Source organism: Ursus maritimus, unplaced genomic scaffold (genome assembly GCF_017311325.1).
Source record: "Ursus maritimus isolate PB19 unplaced genomic scaffold, ASM1731132v1 scaffold_18, whole genome shotgun sequence".
Lineage (NCBI taxonomy): Eukaryota > Metazoa > Chordata > Mammalia > Carnivora > Ursidae > Ursus > Ursus maritimus.
The window spans coordinates 22,842,924-22,864,838 of record NW_024424230.1 but is presented as its reverse complement, the minus strand read 5'-3'; the positions used below and the strand labels follow the sequence as shown (position 1 = coordinate 22,864,838).

The window sequence follows — 21,915 nt, the reverse complement described above, 5'->3', positions numbered from 1 at the left end:
CAGCAAGGACCTGTCTTGGCTAGCACTCTGCTTACTCCATACTCTCTACCTAAAATCTCATCCATTCCCGAGATTTCTGTTACCTTGTTGACAATTTCCAGATCTAGGTTGTCATTCCTGAACTCTCTGAGTTCTATGGAATTGACAATTTAAGTACAACCCCAATTTAAGCTCAAATTTCCAAACTGAAATCTCAGTTAAAATCCACTTTTTAGGGATGCCTGGGTGGCTCAGTCGGTTAAGTGTCTGTCTTCGGCTCAGGTCATGATCCCAGGGTCCTGAGATCGAGTCCTGCATCGGGTTCCTTGCTGATGCCTGCTGCTTCCCCTGCTTGTGCTTTCTCTCTCTCGACAAATCAGTAAATAAAATCTTAAAAAAAAAAAAAATCCACTCTTTAAGGGCAGCTCAGTTGGTTGTGTTTGACTCTTGATTTCGGCTCAGGTCATGATCTCAGGGTCCTGGGATTGAGCCCCATGTTGTTGGGCTTTGTGCTTAGTGGGGAGTCTGCTTGGGGATTCTCTCTCCTCCCCCTCTGCCCCTCCCCCTTGCTCCCTCTAAAATAAATAAATAAAACTTCAAAAAATTAATTTAAGGATGTTCATTAAAAAAAATCTGCTTTTTAGCTTAGTATTCAATATCACCACTATCTACTCAGTTCCTCTGACCAAAAGCCTGGTAGACATTCTTGACTTCTCCTTTAACCTGCATACCCAGTGAAGACCAAGTCCTGGAGGTCGTACCTCTCAACTCTCAAATCCATCTATCATTCTGCATTTTTACCACCATTCCCATAGTCAAGGCCATCATTTATACCATGAACTATCCCAATAGTCCACAAACCGTATTCTTATATCTAGTCTCGCTGTCCTCCAATTCATTTTCCATTTTCCAGCTGCAGCTGAAATGATTGTAATTGAGGTTTACTGCTTCTACTGCCTTGCTCAAAATCCTTGTTGTCCTTAGAATAGCATCCCGATTTGTTAACATACTTTATAAGGTCTTCTGTATCTGAGTCCTACCTAGCCTGATTGCATGCTATTCTTCCTCTTGCATTCTTGGCCTCTACCACAGAGGCCTTCCAGCAGCCATTCCTGTATATATTGTACATACTTTATTATGCCTTCAGGCCTGGGATACAGCTCTTCTCTGCCCACTCTTAGCGAACACTGACTTGTCCTTCAGGGCTCAGCTTGTATATCACTTCCACTAATCTTCCAGGGGTAAGGTGAGTGCCCTTGCAGCAGGGTCTCATTGCATCCTCCATGTCTGTAGCAGTATTATCCACAACTAGTTGTTCAAGTGTCCCTCTTCCTCTGTTTGCACCCTTATAGAGCCAGGTCCTGGCACATAGACGAGCCAGTATCAACTTGCTGACTCAATCCTTCAGCTAGTCTGAGCTTTTGGCCATTTTTCAAACACACATTATAATCTCCCATCTTTGTGCCTCTGCTTGTGATGTTTTTGTGCCCAGATTCCCCTTACCTTCTATCTCAACCTCCTCTCTCTCTACCTATTGTTAAGCCTCAGCTTAAATTCAGCTTCTCCCAGCATGCTCTCCTAATTGATACGGTCAGGGCTAGTCCTTCCCTTTCCCTAGGAAAGTGTAATCAAAGGGAACATTTTGCATATATCTTCTGAACGCTCAAGCAACCCCCTAAAGTCTATCCAGGGACCCCTTTAGGTTCCATAGAGCTGTGGCACAGACTGGCCAGCTGGTCACTAAGCTGGTTTTTCCTTCTTCCTGAGCACACAACTAGCCTATATTTCCTGGCCTCCACTGCCGTTGGGAGTTGCCGTAAGATTGACTTTTACACCATTTCCAGACCAAACCCTTAAAAATCCCTTACATATTATCTTCTGCATTCCTTTCACATCTATGATGTCGATGAGTATGATGCCCATAGAAGCCACATGTTAAAGATGTCGAAGCCACAAGACGAAAGGAGTCTGGATTACCATGTAGAGGAGAGGCGCCCTCCAATCAGATAGAAGTGTGTGAGAGGTAAGATATAAGGCTTATATGAGAGGGAAAATATTTTTGTTGAGTTTGACATATTATATATCTCTGTGTACATTTGTTACAGCAGTTAACCTATTTTAACTACTATAAAAGGCCAGGTTAGAAACATCTGGTTTATAAGGAAATAGTAAAATGATCAGTGGTACCAGGGGTTAAGGGGAAGGGAGAGAGATAAGTAGGAGAAGCCCAGAGGATTTTTAGGGCAGTGAAACTATTCTGTATGTAACTATAATAGTGGATATATGTCGTTATACATATATCAAGACCCATAAAATATACAATACCAAGAGTGAACTCTAATGTGAACTATATATAGGCTTTAGTGATAGTGATGTGTCAATGCAGGTTCACCAGTTGTAAGAAATGTACCACTCTGGCGAGGATGATAGAGGCTGAAGCCATGTGTGTGTAGAGTCAGGGCATATATCGGAACTCTCTGTACTTTCTGCTCAGTTTTGTGGTGACCTAAAACTGATTTAAAAAATAAAATTTATTAAAAACATTTTTAAACCTGTTTTGCACATCGACAATATTTAGTTTGAATACTGATATGCTTTGGTCACAAACTGCCTGGGATGTTCCCACCTGTAGAATGGAACCTAATATATATATAATATATATATTAAGATTTTATTTATTTACTTTAGAGAGAGAGAGAATGAGCATGAGCTGGGGAAGAGGCAGAGGGAGAGAACCCCAAGCAGGATCCATGAAAAGCATGGAGCCTGACGAGGGTCTCCATCCCATGACCCCAAGATCGTGACCTGAGTCAAAACCAAGAGTCAGATGCCTAACCGACTGAGCTACCCAGGTGCCCCTGGAACCCGATAGTATTTATTTACACAAGGAGCAATCCACTAAGTGACACAGCAATCCTCAAAGTGCACGCACCAACCAACAGAGCTTCAAAATATATGCAAAACAAAAAACCTGGTAAAGCTGAAAGGAGAATTAGACAAATCCACAATTATATTTGGGGCCTCCAACAGCCCTTTATCAGCAACTGTTCAAACTGTTAGACAAAAAAATCAGAAAAAAATGTAGAAGAGCTGAATAATACAATCAGCCAAGAGGGATCTAATTGATATTTATAGAATATTCTACCCCACCACAGCAGAATACATGTTTTTGTCAATTGCCCATGTTCTTTTTGTTGATATGGATATAGTACACAGACCATATCCTGAGCTGTGAAACAAATCTCAACAAATTTAGAAAAATTGAAATCATATAGAGTATGCTCTCTGACGATAATAGAATCAAACTAGACATCAATAACAGAAAGAGAACAAAAAATTTTTGAAATACATGGAAATTATATGACACACTTTTAAATAATACATGGATCAATGAGGAAGTCTCAAGGGAAATTTAAAAAAATACACTGAATGGAATGAAAATGAAAATACAATATTTCAAAATTTGGGGACACAGCTAAAGCAGAGCCAAGAGTAATTTATGGCATGAAATGCTTTTGTTAGAAAAGAGGAAAGATCTCAAATCAGTAACCCAAGTGCATATCTACGAAAAATAAAAGAAGAGCAAAATAAACCCAAATAAAATTGATACGCTTTTAGCAAGACTGACAAAGATAAGAGAGGAGACACAGATCACCAATATTAACAATGAAACAGTGGATATCACTAGACATCCTGAAGCCATTAAGAGAATAAAACGAGAATACTACAAACATTGTTATGTTCATAAATCTGACAACTTAAAAGAAACGAGCCAACTCCTCAAAAATCACAAACTACTAACCGACATGAAATAGACAATTTGAATATCCTATAACGATTAAGAAAATGGAACTTTAGTTTTTATTTAAATTCCAGTTAGTTAACATATGGTGTAATATTAGTTTCAGGTATACAATTTAGTGATTCAACACTTCCATACAATACTTGGTACTCATCATGACAAGTGCACTCTTTATTTTTTTTATTTTTAATTTTTTTTAAAGATTGTAGTTATTTATTTGACAGAGAGAGAGAGAGCACAAGCAGGGGGAGTGGCAGAGGGAAAGGGAGAAGCAGGCTCCTCACTGCGCAGGGAGCCTGATGTGGGGCTCAGTCTCAGGACCCTGGGATCCTGACCTGAGCTGAAGGCAGATGCTTAACTGACTGAACCACCCAGAGCCCCACGAGTGCACTCTTTAATCCCCATCACCTATTTAACCCATCCCTCCACCTACCCACTAGTAACCAACAGTTTGCTCTCTATAGTTAAGAGTCTGTGTCTTGGTAAGAAAATTGAGTTTGTAATTGAAATGCTTCTGAAAAAGAAATCTCCAGAACCAGATGGTTTCACTGGAGAATTCTACTAAATATTTAAAGAGGAATTAAGACCAATTTTGTACAGTCTCTTCCAAAAAATAGAAGAGGAAGGAATCACAGTCATTTTATGATGATACTAAAACCAGACAAAGACAATGCAAGGAAAACAAAATAAAACTACAGACCAAAATCTCTCATGAATATAGACACAAAAATCTCAATAAAATTTTATCAAATCAAACCTAGCAACATATAAAAAGAAGCGTACGTACATCACCACCAAGTGGAATTTACTTCAGATATTTAAAGCTGGTTCAATATTTAAAAGTTCATCAATGGAAAACATATGTTCTTAGAAAAACTTGCCAGGAATGTTCATTGCAGCATTTTTCATAATGACAAAAAAGTGGAAACAACCCAAATATTATCAACCGGTGAATGGATAAACAAAATATGCTATATCCGTCCAATAGAATATTATTCAGCCATAAAAATGAATGAAGTACTGATATATGCTACAACACAGATGAGCCTTGAAAACATTAAGTGAAAGAAATCAGTCACAAGAGGCCACATATTGTATGATTCCATTCATATGATATCCAGAATAAGCAAATACATAAAATCAGAAAGCAAATTAGCAGCTGCCAAGGACTAGGGGGTGGGGAGAAAGGTGGTGACTGCTGAAAGGGTATGGAGTTTCTTTTCGGGGTGATGAAATGTTTTGGAATTAGTGGTGATGGTTTAAAATCTTGGGGATATATTAAAAGCCATGGAATTGTACACTTTAAATGCGTGCATTATGTGGTATGTTAATTATATCTCAATTAAAAAGCCAATAAATATAATCTACCATATCAACAGTCTAAAGAAATATCTTATTATCCTCTCAATTGATGCAGAAAAAGCATATCACAAAATTCAATACTCATTTGTGATAAAAACTCTCAGAAAACTAGGCATAGGGGGACATTTCCTCAACTTGATAAAGAAAATCTACCAAAAACCCAATAGCTAACATTATACTGAATGGTGAAAGACCAAATGCTTTTGCCCTAAGATTGAGAACAAGGCAAAGATATCTACTCTTCATGTTCTTGTTCACCATAGTACTGGGAATTTTAATCAGAGCAATAAAGCAAGAGAAAGAAACAAAAGACATGCAGATTGGAAAGGAAGAATATTTAGATGGAATTTATATATAAACAGAAAGTTCAAAACCCAAAAGGAAAGACCATCTCAATAAGAAATTTCTGGTTTCAAAATAAAAGAGAAATCAGCAGAATTGATCTCCAAATTTATATCAAACTGGCTTAAAAGTCTCACTATAAAGGAGCAGTTATCACAAAAAAGTACAGTCAGAAAAAGTGACATACAGGCACCAAAATGTTGAAAAATGTGGGAGGAGTTTAATTAGCTAACTAAAGAGCCAAGCTAAGTTACCACAAAGATAACCTGTGGCAGATATCACATAAAATACATAAAATAGTAAAAATTGATAGAAGATAAAATGAGAAAACTAAAGAAGGAAGTGAAATACAAGTTGTAGACAAGAAAGAAAAAATACTGAAATGAATCTGGAATAAGTATGTAAATATTAGTTGCTAGATGCTAAAGAAAACGTCTCTATAAAGCAGTAAAGGAAGTTGGATTAAACAATCATGTTGCAAGTAAAAAACATGATTTTAATACATTATAAGTTTATGTTTAAGAAATATTCCAATTATGTAAGCAAGTTTGATGGATGAACATGTAAACAATTACATTCTTCTTTAATTTTTGCCCTTATTTTGGATGATAGCATCCAGGAGGATTCTTCACTCTCTTGTATTCTACTCTAACTCTAATTATCTGCCTGTCTTTAAAATTTATTGTGTAATGTTGATTTGCCTAACTTTGGAGTTTCATCCATTCAAAACTTAGCTTCTCTACCAAGTTCTAACCCACAGAATATGTCTTCTGGAGAAATGGGAAACATGAACCAAACAAAGGGGAGTTTCCTACTTTTCATCTTGACAAATTGCTCATCCTGTCTTGCCTCAGTTTCTTGACAGATAAAACATGGAGTCATTTATTCATTCATTCAAAAGATAATAATTTAGCTTCTACCATATCCCAGGTGCTTGAAAGTATCTGGAATGCATTAGTGAACAAAAGAAAGATCTCTGTTCCTGAGGACTTACACATTTTATAAGGGTGTGTGTGTGATACAAACAAAAAATGTGATACATAAATTACATAGTATGTTAGAAGGTGGTCATACCATAAAAAAGAAATGAATGGAACAGAGTAAGGACAGTATGGACTGCAAGGTCCTGGGGCATGGTGCAGTTTTAAATTGGGTGTCAGGGTAGGCCTAATAGAGAAGAAGATGTCTGAGCAAAGACTTGTAGGTTAGGAAGTTAGCCAAGATGAAATGTGGGGGAAGAACGAGCCAGAAAGAGCAACATATCTAGAGTGAAGGTCTAAGTTGGGAGCAGATGATGCCAAAGCTTTGTGGGCCATTTTAAGGACTTTAGCCTCACTTTGTTGGAATGGAAGCCATTGCTGGGTTTTAAGCAAAGAAAGGACGTGTTCAAAGGTGCTGAGAATTTTCTGTGGGAGGCACAGATAGTAGCAGAGTAATAAGATGCAGTAGGATTGAGGACATATTTTTGAGGACAGTGCCAGCTGGCTCCATGGTTTTGACCTGAGCAATCAGAATGACAGTGATGCCATTAGTGGGGAGAGCCGCAGTCAGAGCAAGTCTGGGATGCATATTTTTGGATTTCATGATCATTGGTAGCCTCTTTGGTGGCTCTTCTCAGATTTGGTGTTTCTCACTATCCCTATTGATCGTCTTCCTCAGCTTTGCAACCCTCTCAGTCTTAGCTTTAGGGAGGTAGATGAGCCTAATTTTCCAGGCAGCCTATTGGCTGGTTCCTCTCACACTTAGTGCTTAATTGTAAATCTCTCTGCTAAACCTTCTCCCACAGGACACTGGTCCTTGAGGGAATATGAATGATTCCTAGTTGGAAAACACAGAAACGAAAACAAACAAAAAAAACTTCCTAATACTTTCATTCTTCTTCTTAACATTTTTTTCATAAGATTAATTTTTTCTTAAAAATTTTTTGTAAAATTGTATTTTATAATATAATTCAATTTTTGGAAGCAAATTTGATACTCATCTTGTAATACTAGAGGGTTAATTTCTCTAGGTAAGGAAGATATAGAAGCATTTACTCTTCCGGTTTTTGGTAGAATGTTTGGACCTTGATCAGGAGAAACTCCTCTTACGGGTAAGCATGACGTACACTTTCCACAGCAATCTAATCTCTGACTTCTTTATTTTGGGTCATGTGTAGGAGTTGTTGAGTTTGCAGTGGATAGGATGAGTTTTAAAATATGCCAACTGTCCACTAGGACTTGGGTTGAAATGATACACTTATTTTATTCCGGCATAATTGTGATGGAGGCATTTGTCCCTGTGGTCAGGTTTGCACTAAAGTCATTGCGCGGCAAAACTTCCCCAAGGCTAGGTTTTTATGCTTCATTTTCAGACGGTTGGTGCCATAGGAGCAATTAAAATTTGTGAATAATGTCTGTTTCCTCCTTGGTAAATAATGTGGATGGCCTGCAGTCTGTTCATATTCATGGCAAGGGATTTAACAGGCTATTGTGCTAGTAACAATGTGGATACAAATTGTAAACATTTATCATCTCCAAAGTTTCTTGCAATTTCCAAAGCAATGCCCGTTGAAACAGATGCTCTAAACCTCCATCGGATAAAACAATCTTTAGATGATTTCTCCACATTCTTCAAAAATATTGTCTCCCCATAACAGCTAATTTATTCTATCAAATAATATTGTGAAATCTACTAGAAAGTGAATAGTAATGGATAAAAAGTTTAATGCAATGTCCTTTAAAATTGACTTCCTGTCTCTTTAGATGCTATGAACGATTGTTAAGATATATCAATGACTTGTGGTAACAGGTTCTTTTCGCATGTTTATGAGGAGCTGAACTACACATATGCTAGTGAAAACTTCCCTATCTATTTATCTACAATCTCAGAATTTTATAATTGATATTCTCTTCCCTCATGAAAATCACTGATCCTAATAGGAAAAGCCAAAGATTTGAAAGGCTTAACGTTGAACTAAGAGGAGAGGAAGAAGAGAAAATCCTTCAGATTGTGTTTCCAATACAGCAGGTTAGAGGAGACAGATATGGATCACCAAGTATTGACTCATTTCTTCTTACAAGGCCTTGGACTAAGCATGTGGGAATCCAAAGAAATATGAGGCATGGACTTGATCCCAAGAGGCTCACAATCTAGCTGGCAGGATGGTCAAAAAGTTAAAGACAATTAAGTGGATATCAGAGAAGCATAGTTTAGGCATTTTCAAAAAAGAGCTATTTTTGTGAGATAATCAGGAAAGACTTTATGGAAGAAGTGAAATTAAGCAGAGATTCAGGGGAGGTGAACTCTCAGTAGGTGAAAAGTGGGCGGGGGTGGGGTGGGGTGGGTAGGCAGAGCACTGGTGAGAAAGTACTTCTCTACCCCAAGTAAAGAGAGGAAGGCAAAAGAGAAGCCAGCAGACTAGGGAGTAGTGGGGGTGAGACTGGGAGCAAATAGTTTCGATGAAAGTGAGAGATAGAGGTATGACGACAAAAGGAAGCAAAGCCTGGACATTGGAGGAAGTTTAAGGTGTTTAGACTCTACCCGGAGGCCCGTCCACTGTGAGGGGCTTGGTTTCTGGTGTGAGGATTCAGGCAGCATAGATTAAGTCCCAGCTCTACCACAACCAAACATGTTACCAGTGATTTTGCTTCTCTGAGCCTCAGTTTCCCCTCTATCCCCATGGAGATTTTATCTACCAAGCAGAGTTGTGAAGGCTGCGTGAGACATTTTCATTGTCAAAGTAGCTGTCCTCTCCTCTCTAGTAAGTGGGTGGGGCACAGGGAGGCTTGGAAGAGGAAAATGACACCATTAAAGGGATGGGTGTGGTATTTTGGGACCATCGATTTGGTGATGGCATGCAGGATGAACTGAGGAAGGGGAGCCTGTATGTGTGGGAGGTGGGGGGAATCAGGAAAATGAGCTCAGTAGACCTTACACAAAGACACAGGGCCCTGAACTAGGCCATGGCCAAGCCAGTGGAAACAATGAAGTGAATATCAGGAGGAGGGATGAGGGATTTGGGGAAGATAGAGCCAAATGTAAAAAATGAAATCCAGAAGAAAAATTTCTTGATTTCAGGATGAAGAAAGAAGCATCATTCTGGTAGAAGAAAGTACTAAGGAAAAATCTCTAACGGACATTTGATTTTTTGTTTGTTTCTGCTTTATTTTGCTTTGTTCGCCTAGTGATTTAACCCACTCTTTCCTTCAGGTTAGCTCTTCTGTTTTCTCTTGATATACCCTTTATCTGGCAAATCAGAGTCCTTTATTTTCTTGGCACAATGACTGGTCTGGAGGTGAGCCTGGCACATGGCTGAGCAAGCCGAAGTCCTTCTCGAGAATTTTTTTTACCTGAAGATAAGTCCTCTTGGCCTCTTTGGGTATAGAAGCTAAAAGGATATTAATCCGGAGAGAGCTGATGGTGGGAATATATGAAGCCAAATGGAGACCGGAGGAAATGAGATAAACAGAAGGACAGATTTATAGGTTTGATGATGTTGAGATTAGTTTCATTTCCTAAAATCCACAGAGTTGATCTGATTTCTGTAGGATTTCTTTTTAAATTTCTGTGAGCTAACTACTATCCTTCTAATAAATCCCTTTCCATTTAAGCTAGGTTATACAAAAAAGATATCAACAGATTTGACTGAACAGAAGTTAAATGTTTCTGCAAGTGAAAATATTACAAACAAAATCAAACCAAACAAATTGGGAAACATTTGCAACAAATACAATATGACAAAAAAAAAAGGGGGGGTAACTATTCTTATTAACGTGGAGAGAGTTTACACATCAGTAAGAAAATACTAACTTTGCAAGAAAAAAATAAGCAGAGGCCATGAACCATTTGCAGAAGAAAAAATACAAAGAGTCAAGAAGTAAGAATCTGCCTCAATAACAATCCAAAAAAAATGTAAATCAAAACCGTTAGAGATGTTATTTCACTAATCAAATCGTAAAGGTGAAAAATGTGGTAAAAATGCTCGGGTACAATGTGTGTGAGGGGTATTCCATTTCTCTTGAGGGCTTTTTTCTGCTTTATGTATCAAGGGCCTTAAAAATCTCCATAACATTTGATTGAAACATTTTCCTTCTAGGAATTATCCTAAGGATACAATCAAAGATGTGAACAAGGTTACATGCAAGGATGTTTATTGCAGGGGTAATTAGCCTAATTATAAATGTCTAATTGGGTGATGGTTGAATAATTAATGAGAAATGGACAGTCATATAATGAAAAATTATGAGCCAATAAAAATCATTTTTGGAAAATACTTCCTTGACATGGGAAATGCTCGCCATATGATACTAATGGAACTCAAGTAGGATGCAAAACGATGTGATGTGGTTCCAGTTATTATTATTTTATGTGTGTGTGTGTATATATGTACGAGGATATGAAATGGAACTTTTTCTTTTGTCTATTATTGAATAGACAGAAGCTGAGAATAATTGATGAATATCCTCCTATTCTCAAGAAAGGGGTTAAGACACAGTCCCACAGTATTTAGTATAAATTTTAAAAAGAAAAAGAAAAATGGAAGAAGCTTAGTACTCACTGCTCCCACCAGGAACAATCTATATAAGCGTTTCTTCAGAAGGAATTATTTGAAGTGAATTTATAGGGTTAGACTGTGCTTATAGGGATTTAAGTGTGCCAGATGCTGCCCTTGGAGGTATTGAAGGTGGGGAGCTGGCTGGGCAGCTGGTGAGGGGGAGGCAGCAGTGGGACTCAGGCCTTGCTTTTACCTTTGGGGTAAGTGCACATAGATTTTCCCATGGGATCCCTGGGATGGGACAAGGAGCAGGAAAGACCAGGCCATTGCCTCCTTCTCAGCTCCAAGTCCCCTAGCTCCAGGAAGGACCGGGCTCACGAAAGAGAGAAGCATTGCCTTGATGTAGATCACATGGGACTTTTTCATTTCTGCGCATGCAAGGGTTCCAGTATCTGAAAGTGATGGGGCAGCTATGGCTCAGCCTGCATCAGGGTGAAGGGCAGAGCAGGGAAAAACGAGGAAGCAAACTTGAAGGCAGTGGTGGGGGGAAAAAAATCAAGCTGTTTTATCTTCGTACTCAACCTCACTCACCCTGTTTAATAATTGCTCCTAAAGGCACCAATCAAGGGTGGGAAAAAAATACACCAAAACGGTTATCTGAGATCATCATCTTTGGGTGGTGAGAGGATAGGTGCCTTTCAATGCCTTCTTGATATTTTCTCTATATTTTTCAAATTTTCCAAAAGAAAACATGTGCACCTTTATAATAATTGAAACAGACATAAAAAAGAAAGGTGGAGAGGAAATGGCTCAAGAGAGAAACCCAAGATCACAGCTTTAAAAGGGAAATGAACTGTCTCCTTGGTCTAGTGAGCGGTGAGTTAGTTAGATCAGTGTTTCTGTTAACGCGCCCTTCGCGTGTCTCCCTCTCTCATTTTCATGCCACCACACTGGGGCTGACCCTCCCACCTCCTCCCTAGAGACTGCAGTGAGCTCATAATTAGTAACTTGCCTCCTATTCACCTCCACACCACTGGCAGGACCATCTTTCCAAACACCATCTCCTCTCTAGCATTGTTTCCCAATGGTTCCCCAATGACTCACACCCTCCTGCTTCAGTTTCTTCACAGTCTCTTATGAGGGTAAGGCTTAACCTACGTGGGCTTTCCAAAGTGACCGTTCAGTCCATCAAATAATAACCATTTCCTGGAGCTCACCTGGGTTCCTGAAACAGAGATCTCTACTTTTTCATGCATGTAAATTGAATAAAGATATATAAACGCCACAGGTGATGGGGCCATGCAGTGTGTTTTTGTGTGTATATCTCCATGTCACACACTACATTGTTTAGCACATAATTGTCTCAGAAACTATTGTGGAATTGATTGAATCTAAGATGCTATGGAACTATTTATCTGTTAATTCATTACCAAACCTACTAGGATTCTGGCACATAAAATAGCCCATTGGATCCAACCTTTCCTGAATCTGGTAAATTTTCTAAATCATCTTTCTCTTTTATCACTTCTGGTATGTGGTCATGTGAAAGTAGTTTGACGTCAGAATATCTACATGTAGAATTAGAGAGTGGACAGATAAGAGAAAACAATCCTTATTTACATCCATTCAGTGGGTGGGGGGATGGGTGAAATTCATGATGGGGATTAAAGAGTACACTTCGGATGATGAGCACTGAGTAATGTATGGAATTGTTGAATCACTATATCGTACCCCTGAAACTAATATAACACTGTACGTTAACTATACTGGCATTAAAATGAAAAAAACCTAAAAAAATGTAAAAAGTCCATTTGTACTTGCAATAAAAAAACATATATTACTATTGTCATTTAAAATGTACTTTTTTGAGCCTCCAAACAGGAATTATTAAACGTAAGCAATCCCCCTTTATTCGTGGTTTTGCTTTCCACGGTCTGCGGTTTTGCTTTCCTTGATTTCAGCCCTATCAATAGCCAGCTGGAGGCAGGGGCTCCTCCTGCCTGAGGCGTGGCCAGAAGGTTCGTGGTCGCCTACCCTTACGTCACAGCGCCTACCAATACGACACCGCGCCTGCGTCATTCACGTCACTTCCTCTCATCACGTAGGCATGTTCTCATCTCACATCGTCACAAAAAGGGTGAGTACCGTAAGATATTTTGAGAGCGATCGCAGTCTCGTCACTTTTAGTACATTACATTTATAATGGTTTTTTAATTAGTTATTCTTCATCTGTTACTGTGCCGAAGTTATCAATAAAACCTATGTAGGGTTCAGTACTATCCATGGTTTCAGGCATTCACCGAGGCTCTTGGAACCTCTTCCCTGTGGATAAGGGGGGGGCTGCTGTACGGAGCACGTCTCCCTACTCCACAACCTAGGAAAACGTTTTTTTCTTGACTTTTCGAACAGATCCAAGGAAATAAAATAGAGGCTCATACTTGTTTTCTCCACACTACATTTTTTTATTTGTAAGTAAATTTACCCTGACTCCACACAAAGCAAGTATTAATTAAAGTGCAAATAGGAGAGAGAGATTGGACATAGACGTCAAATGTTCTCTCATGTCTGCAAAAGGGTCATGTCCAAGGGGACTTACCAACACTGTTTCTGTCAGCTGCGTGTATCCAAAGGCTACGATATAGTGTATTGAATTTGCTTTGACCTCCTTAACAAACATAGTGTTAAGCCTAGTACAGATCTAGCTTTAGTTTAAAAAAAATTTTTTTTTAAAAAACTCCTTACTTGACCTTACATAGAAACCCACAGACACACGTTTCCTCGGTTCCCACCCCTCTTCTACGAGACCTGCCCCCCCCTTGTTCGCTGTAGCAGCAGCAATGCTGTAGTGCAGACCTGGCGTGTCTTCTGCATTAAAGCTCAGGGGAGCAGCCTGCGTCTCTGGAAGACCGTAAAACCCAGAGGCAGCTGGGCTCTCCCACCCTCCACCCCAACTCTCCGTTCTCCACAGCCTGGTTCCACCTCCCAGAGTTCCCCTCACCCCAAGCCCTTTCTTAAAAATGAAACACTCTAGGCTTCTGGCGTTTCCCTACCATTGGGTTGGCAGGCTGCAGAAGGTGAATGCTGGGCTGTTCCTGCTGATGGCAGAGGCAGAGGTATGCTCACAGCTGGAATTCAGAACTCATTTTCCCACAGAAGCCATAGGAACCGTGGTGCACTGTGGGTAGGTTCTAGAATACAGTTAGAGCTCAGATGAGGTATGTGAGTCAAGTGGACTTTGAGGTTCTTCTGGGCACCTACATCTCCTTTTAGGTTGTTTCCTTAGGAAAATGGCTCAAATTCCAAACAATTGACCATAAATGGTCTTTGTGTAGAGGGAACCCCAGGGAGCGAAGGCCATAAATTGTTTGCTGTGAATCCAGACTGGCGTGGGCCAGCCCACTGCACCCTCACTCCAGGCCCCAGCTTCTGAGCTGTTAGGGAAAACAAGAGGCCCCTTAGAGTGAGTACCCTAAAGGGAAATAAGGAGCCTGAGTGGAGAGAGGGTGTGTTAAGGCAGGAAAGCAGGAAAGCAGGAAAGCAGGAGCTCAGGGATGGTAGGGGTGAAGGTTTCCAGAAGGTCTCCTGGCCTAGCCCCTAGAGATTTTAACAGTGTTGTACTGTTTTTGTTTGCTGTTTCTTTGTTTTTAGAGAGCGAGGAGGTAGGGACAGAGAGAGAGAGAGGAGAGAATCTTAAGCAGGCTCCATGCCCAGTGTGGAGCCCGGCGAGGCTCGATCTCACAACCCTGAGATCATGACTTGGGCGAGAATCAAGAGTCAGACACTTTGGACTGAGTCACCCAGGCACCCCAACAGTGTTATACTGTTAAGGCAGTTTCTGTAGACAAGTGCCAGAGCCGTTGGCAGGAGGGTTGTAATAAAAAGCGAGTGGAATGAAGAACTTAATCTTTAGAGTTTTCTATGAATGGTGGCTGGGAGTAGAGTTATTTTTGTGGCCTGGTAATAGAGTACATCACAGGTGTGTGTGTGTGTGTGTGTGTGTGTGTGTGTGTGTGTGGCATTCCACTGTTCAGCTGAAACAAAATAAATGTGTGACTATAGCCAAGGCCACAACAACCTGGTGATGACAAGAGGTGTGACAGTAGCAGCGGGAAAGCAGATATGCTTTTAAACTGATGAATGAACTGAAAACACATAGAAGTTAAGGAGAAAAATGATCATGGCCATTTATGAATCTGTGTGGGGTCCATAGGATCCAGAAGGAAAGGAGTTCAGGGGCACCGGAATCTGAGACACCGAGATGGAAGGGTCTGATCTAGATTTAGCAAACAATTACTTTTCTTTCACTCTTTCGATTGTGCCCTGAGGAATCTAGCTGCTTTTATGTATCTTTTGGTGTTTAGTATGGTATCATACATAATAGAAGTAGCCCTCAGTAAGTGATTACTGACAGCCTAAGCAAATAAAACTAAGTAAAAAGAAATATATTGAGGTTCAGGCAAAAAGGCAAACAGTGCCATGAGCCATAATCCTGAAGACTGTAGGTCGGAAGCTGATTTCCATTTATAACTGTTGAGCGTGCCCATCAGTCTTTGCCTTCAAAAGGAACCAATTAGGAAGAAGAAACCAGCTTTTACTGTGATAGTTTAAGAGTTTTGTTTTATGGTGCTTAAAAGTGTGTCTCTAGGGCTCTGAGCCTTTTTCCTAACTGGTGGTTAATAATGTGAGAGCCAGTTGGGAAAATCTCAATGGTGGTGGCAGCAGGGGTGGTGGTGGGTAGGAAGGAATTTTTGATGAGAAGCATAACATGTATTCTCACTTCTGTAGCAGAAGGATCTCTCCCGGAGCATTACAAGTGGAGTATGACTGCAGGCAGAAAGTGGCCCCTTCATCAGAAAATTCCACATGAGGAGGTACCTGGGTGGCTCAGTTGGTTAAGCATCTGCCTTCAGCTCATGTCATGATCCCAGGGTCCTGGATTGAGCCCCACATCGGAGCTCTCAGCTCAGTGGGAGCCTGCTTCTTCCTCTCCCTCTGCCTGCCATTCCTCCTTCTTGTGCTCTCTCTCTCGTCAAATGAATAAATAAAATCTTAAAAAAAAAAAAAAAAAGAAAATTCCACCTATGTGGTACATTTTGATGCATGAGTTAGGTGTGGGGACAGAGGACTGCCTTGTTCTAGCCTACGTAATAGACAAAATGTATAGCACCAACTATTTCAAAAATGCCAGATCATCTTACTCATGAAAAGTGCTATTAATCACCCTTTGATTTAACAAGCATAATATTGAACTCCTGATATGTACTGGGTTTCAGCCCCGGAGGTACTGGAGATGGCCTCAAGTTTCTGTCTTTTAATTCCTCAAGACCAGGGACTTAGACTATTTCATTCATTTTTATTCCTTGGGGTCTCTTCCCTGGGATTTTCAATGTGGCCGTGGAAGCTGTACCTCTCTTTCTTCTTAGATTCGAACCTGATGGCACATATGTCCCTTGTCACTTGGAGGGCCTTGAAAGAATGGGCCTGAAGTACAGGTAGAAGGCAAGTGGAGAGAGATATAGGGCAGGACAGAGACAAGTCCTGATGGTTTTAGATTTAGTTGTGGCGTCTTTGCTACCCCTACCTTTCCATCACCCATTTTATGAACCGTGAAATCGCCTAAGGCAGTTTGACATGGGTTTCCATGGCTTGCAGCCAGTGAGTCTGGTTTACACAGTATCAACACTGAACCCAACATCTTTCTCTCCCAGCGCTGCACCTCATCCTGTATCCTGGTTTGGCTCCACTTCCCACCTTGTCCCCTCAGGTCAGAAACCTGAAGTCATTCTAGAATCCCTCCTTTCCCATCACCCCTGACGATCAGTGATGGTCATCAAGTCTAATGATGTTACTTTTAACTGACTGTTTTTTTTTTTAAAGATTTTATTTATTTATTGAGCAGAGATAGAGGCAAAGCGAGAGAGGAACACAAGCAGGGGAGTGGAGAGGAAGAAGCAGGCTCATATAGCGAGATGAAGCCTGATGCGGGGCCTCGATCCCATAACGCCGAGATCACGCCCTGAGCCGAGGCAGACGCCAACCGTGTGCCACCCCAGGCCCCTGACTCTGTTTTTTTTTTTTTAATAATTTTTTATTACGTTATTTTAGTCACCATACAGTATATCCTTAGTTTTTGATGTAGTAGTTCCATGATTCATTATTTGCATATAACACTGACTCTTGAACCTATCTCCTTCTCCCCAATCCTATGTCACCACCTAACAGAAGGCCCTCATGAACTCTTGCCTAGGGACTTTGCAATGGCCTTCTACCTGGGCTCCTTTTAGTCTCCTCCTTGTTGAATCCATCCTCTACACAGCAGCTAACGTAAGATGCAAATCTAGTTTTGTCAGTACAATGCCCCAATTTCCCATGACCCAGTCTAACCTGCAATATCTCACTTTTCATTTTACACTGTGTTGATCAACAAAAAGTTTATTTCACACACAAACCAAGTCAGGCTCTCATGTTCGTAGCTATGATGGCTTTGATACTGAGGAAGAGAGATAGTCTGTTTCCATGGACTTAGTCTTTAGAGTCTTTAATACTTCATTTCCTACAGGATAGAGCCTAAATTTTATCGCTTGTCATTTATGACTTCCCAATCTTTTCAACCACCTCCCTCCAACTAAAACTCTGTGGAATCATTGCTTCAGAACTGCTCTATGATCAGTTACCTACCAACATCTTTCCCTCTGCTTGTTTTTTAATACAGAGCTTTCTGCCTGCGGAGAGCTCTTCACTTCTGCCCATTCACTTTGCCTACCCTCAAGGCATTCTACCTCATGCTGATTCCTTGTTTTTCCAGCATCTAAGTTCTTATAGTTTTGTGCAGTTCTTTTTATCACTTATTATACACTGTTTTATATTGATATTTGACTCCTCATGAGTATGCCCTACTTCTGCCACAAGTTTTCAAGACTCAGGAGAAAAGGACAATGCCTCAAGCCTCTGAGTGTAAGCCTAGCATATTGTCTTGTATATGTGGATACTCAGTAGATGTTCATAGATTTTCTTCTACTGGATCCATTTCTTGCGTCATGCAGACCTGCACTTTGGCGAATTTTTATAGTAAATGGGTTCCAGAGAAGATAAGGGTTAGTATCCAAAATATATAGAAACTTATACAACTCAATACCCCCAAAATAATTCAGTTTAAAAATGGGCAGAAAACATGAACAGACATTTCTCAAAGAAGACATACAGATGGACAACAGACACATGAAAGATGCTCAGCATCACTCATCATCAGGGAAATGCAAATCAAAACTACAACGAGATATTACACTCACATCTGTCAGAATGGCTAAAATAAAAAACACAAGAAACAACAGGTTTTGGCAAGGGTGTGAAGAAAAGGAGCCCTCTTGCACTATTGGTGGAATGCAAACAGGTGCAGCCACTGTGGAAAACAGTATGGAGGTTCCTAAAAAGTTAAAACTAGAACTAGAATCTCCATGATCCAGTGCTGGGTATTTATCAAAAAAATACAAAAACACTAAATCAGAGGATGCATGTACCCAGTTTTTATAGCAGCATTATTTACAATAGCCAAATTATGGAACGGCTCAGAGTGTCCACTGATAGATGAATGGATAATGAAGAAGTGATACACACACACACACACACACACACACACACACACGAATATTATTCAGCCATCAAAAGAATGAAAATCTTGCCATTTGCAATGACATGGATGGAGCTGGAAAGTATAATGCTAAGTGAAATAAGTCAGAGAAGCAATACCACTATGATTTCACTCATATGTGGAATTTAAAACTAACAAAAAAAAAAAAAAAGAGACAAACCAAGAAACAGCCTCAACTATAGAGAACAAACTGGTGGTTAGTTACCAAGAAGGGAGGTGTGGGGGATGGCTGGAAGTAGGTGATGGGGATTAAGGAGTGCACTTGTGATGATGAGCAGGGGTGATTTAAAGAAGTGGTAGAATCACTATATGGTATGCCTGGAACTAATATAACGCTGTATGTTAACTATACTGGAATTAAAATAAAAAAAATGAATGGGTTCAGAAGAAGCCAAGGCCAGTACTTTTAACTTCCCAATGTAAAAGTTATTCAAGGTCAAAATCCTCAATTCCCACGGGATAATACTTTTGTGAGGTGCTAGCAACAGTTTTAAGTTCTACTGAGCATCCCAGGAGTCTGTAACTTTTGTGTCAATGAAAATTATAATTACTGAATACAATTATAATGCCATGGAAATCATAGATATTATAATTCATGCATCTGTAAAATTGCCATTTCAGGGCTCATGAAAGATACAAGCTCAAGACAAAAGAGAACAAGAAAACTTGGAACCAGATTTCTGGTCACAAAAGAGTACTTTAAGACAGTCTGGGACTATAATTTTTAACTCTAATTTAATATATTCCTATTTATTTCGAGTGCTTCACAATTGGAGCTCATGAACATAGAAACTCTTCTGGTATTTCTATTTTATTTTCCTGCTCTCAAATCCTCTTATCTGCTTTCATAATCTGTTATGATTATGATGAGAATTTGTCAACATCTGATCATCTTAATACAAGGCAGTCTCTAAAGGTCTTAAACATAGTTTTTCATTTCTCTCCCATAGAATTTAGTATTCTTCCATTAGAGTGACATTTTGTACTTGGCTGATTAAAAAAATCATTTATTGGCTCATCTAGTTTGAAAGTGTAGGGCTAAATCAAGCTTCAGGTACAGCTGGAGTTAGAATCAGAAAGATGTCATAAATATTTGGTTTCTCACCATCTTTTTCTGCCAGTGTTGCTTCTAGTCTAGACTAATACCAAAATGGTAGCAATAGCTTCAGGCTCTATGTCTCCTCAAGTTTCAAGACAGTGGGGAAGAGCAATCGTCTCTTCCTGTGAAGTACCAACAAATGGATCTTGTTAGCTTTTCTGGTTATGTCACTTCTAAACCAGTTACCATGGCCATGATTTACTTAAACCTGGTGGGGAGGCATGGTAGGCACCCCCTGACCTCACAGGTGTAAACTGCTCCGCTAGAAGTTTGTGGACTAATAGTATAGGTGAATTGGTATTGGTCTTGCTGAAATCCACTTACAGATTCTCAGGAGCCATCAACTCTATTGACCACATGCTCTTTTAATAATATTTTCTTGGCTTTTGTGATGCTATGAGCTCTTGGTCCTTTTTATCTGGTCATTGAATGTTCAACTCTCTCAAGGCTAGGTCTTAGGCACTCTTCTTACTGGCTTCTATTCTAGGTGGTTTCATTCGTACACAGGCTTTAATAACCACATAAAAACCAAAGCTTTGCAATTCCTCTGCAACCCAGAGGAAACTCTACTTCTTCTCCAACTGCCCACTGAGTTTTCTATTTTGTTCTCTAAAGTCACTTCAGACTCAACATTTTCAAAACCACATCCCCCAAACAAACCTGGTCTGAGCAATGTTTTTGTTTGTGGTGAACTGAACCACTATCTATCTAGTTCAGCAAGTTGGAAACCTACTTACCATCTTTAACATGGCCTTGACCCTTACTCTGCATTGCTTAGCTTATCTATTGCTAAGTTCTACAAAATTTACTTCCTCAATATCTCTCAAATATTTCCATTTCTCTCCACCTTTACAGCCACCTCCTTAGTCCAAGCCATTACCTTCAATCATCTAATTACTACATGCAGATTCAATGCTTTTCATTGGTCTTAAGATAGAACGAAATCCCTGTCATGGTCTACAAAATTTGCCATACGGCTCCTTCCTTGCTTGCCATCACAATAACTCTCCTTATTCTCTTCTTGCCCTTTCCATCCACCATTGTAGCCCTTCTTTCAGTTTCTTGACATACTGTGGGAGACAGGATAATGGCCCCCAAAGGATGTCACGACCTAATTCAAAACCTCTGAATATTCCTTTGTATGGCAAAATGGACTTTGTAGATACAATTGAGTTAGGGGATCTTGAGATGGGGAGATATTTCCTGGATTATCAGGTATCCCAATATAATCACAAGGGTCCTTATAATCAAAGCAGGAAAATCAGAGAAAATCAGTTGGAGAAGGAGGGGTGATGATGGCAGCAGAGGTCAGAATGATATGAGGAGATTGCAAGTCAATCAAGAATGCGAACAGCCTGTAGTAGCTGGAAAATGAAGGGAACAGAGTCTTCCTAGAGCTCTCAAAGGAATGCAGCCCTATCAAACACCTCAATTTTAGGACTTCAGAACCGTCACAAAAATAAATTCATTTTGTTTTAATTCACCAAATTTGCGATAATTTGTTGTAGTGCCAACAGCAAACTAATACACACACCATTGAACTGAATTATAATTAATTTGACAAATTAAGTTTAAGAACTATAAAGTTAGCAGAAAACTTTTAAGTTTTTGAAAAACTTTGGCATGTGAATTGACTTTATCAACTGTAAGTTTATGAAATTTAAATACAGACCAAATACTTCTGGTGAGAATTTGGTGCCTCAATAGAGATAGGCTATAAGTATAAAATACACACTGGATTTCAAAAACTTCATACAATAAAGGTAAAATATGTCATCAATAATTTAAAAATAGTGATTACATGTCAAAATGAAATGTTGGATCTGTTGAGTTAATAAAGTATATTATTAGAATCAATTTTTACCAGTTTCTTTCTACCTTTAAATACCGTCCGTTAGAACATTCAGAATTATATAGAGGCTCATATTGTTATTTCTCTTGTTAAGTCTTTTCCAGACTGGAAGACAACTCTAGTTTTTATCCTTGTAACCTTACCCACTGTTTGGTGCTTCTTAGTAGGTGCTCACAGATCACACATGAGTAGATCAGTGGAAGTATGTACTCCAACAGGGCAGACTAGCCTTAAGGAACACTTTATCAACAGATTTCTAGCCTGCATCACTATATATCTTAGAGTCAAGAGTTTTGGGGGCAACAATGTTGCACAACCAATAATTAATTAGTGAGGTTCCAGCATGTTTCTGTCT

At 39.7% G+C, this 21,915-nt stretch overlaps 1 long non-coding RNA gene across 1 annotated transcript; it reads left to right on the top strand.

The window, feature by feature from the left end:
* Positions 1-582: 582 nt before the first annotated feature.
* On the top strand, positions 583-11,506 carry LOC103664331. The gene is made up of 3 exons (XR_568996.2): positions 583-2,002; positions 7,497-7,577; positions 9,545-11,506. It is a non-coding gene; the product is annotated as an uncharacterized LOC103664331 (long non-coding RNA).
* The last annotated feature ends 10,409 nt before the right edge of the window (positions 11,507-21,915 follow it).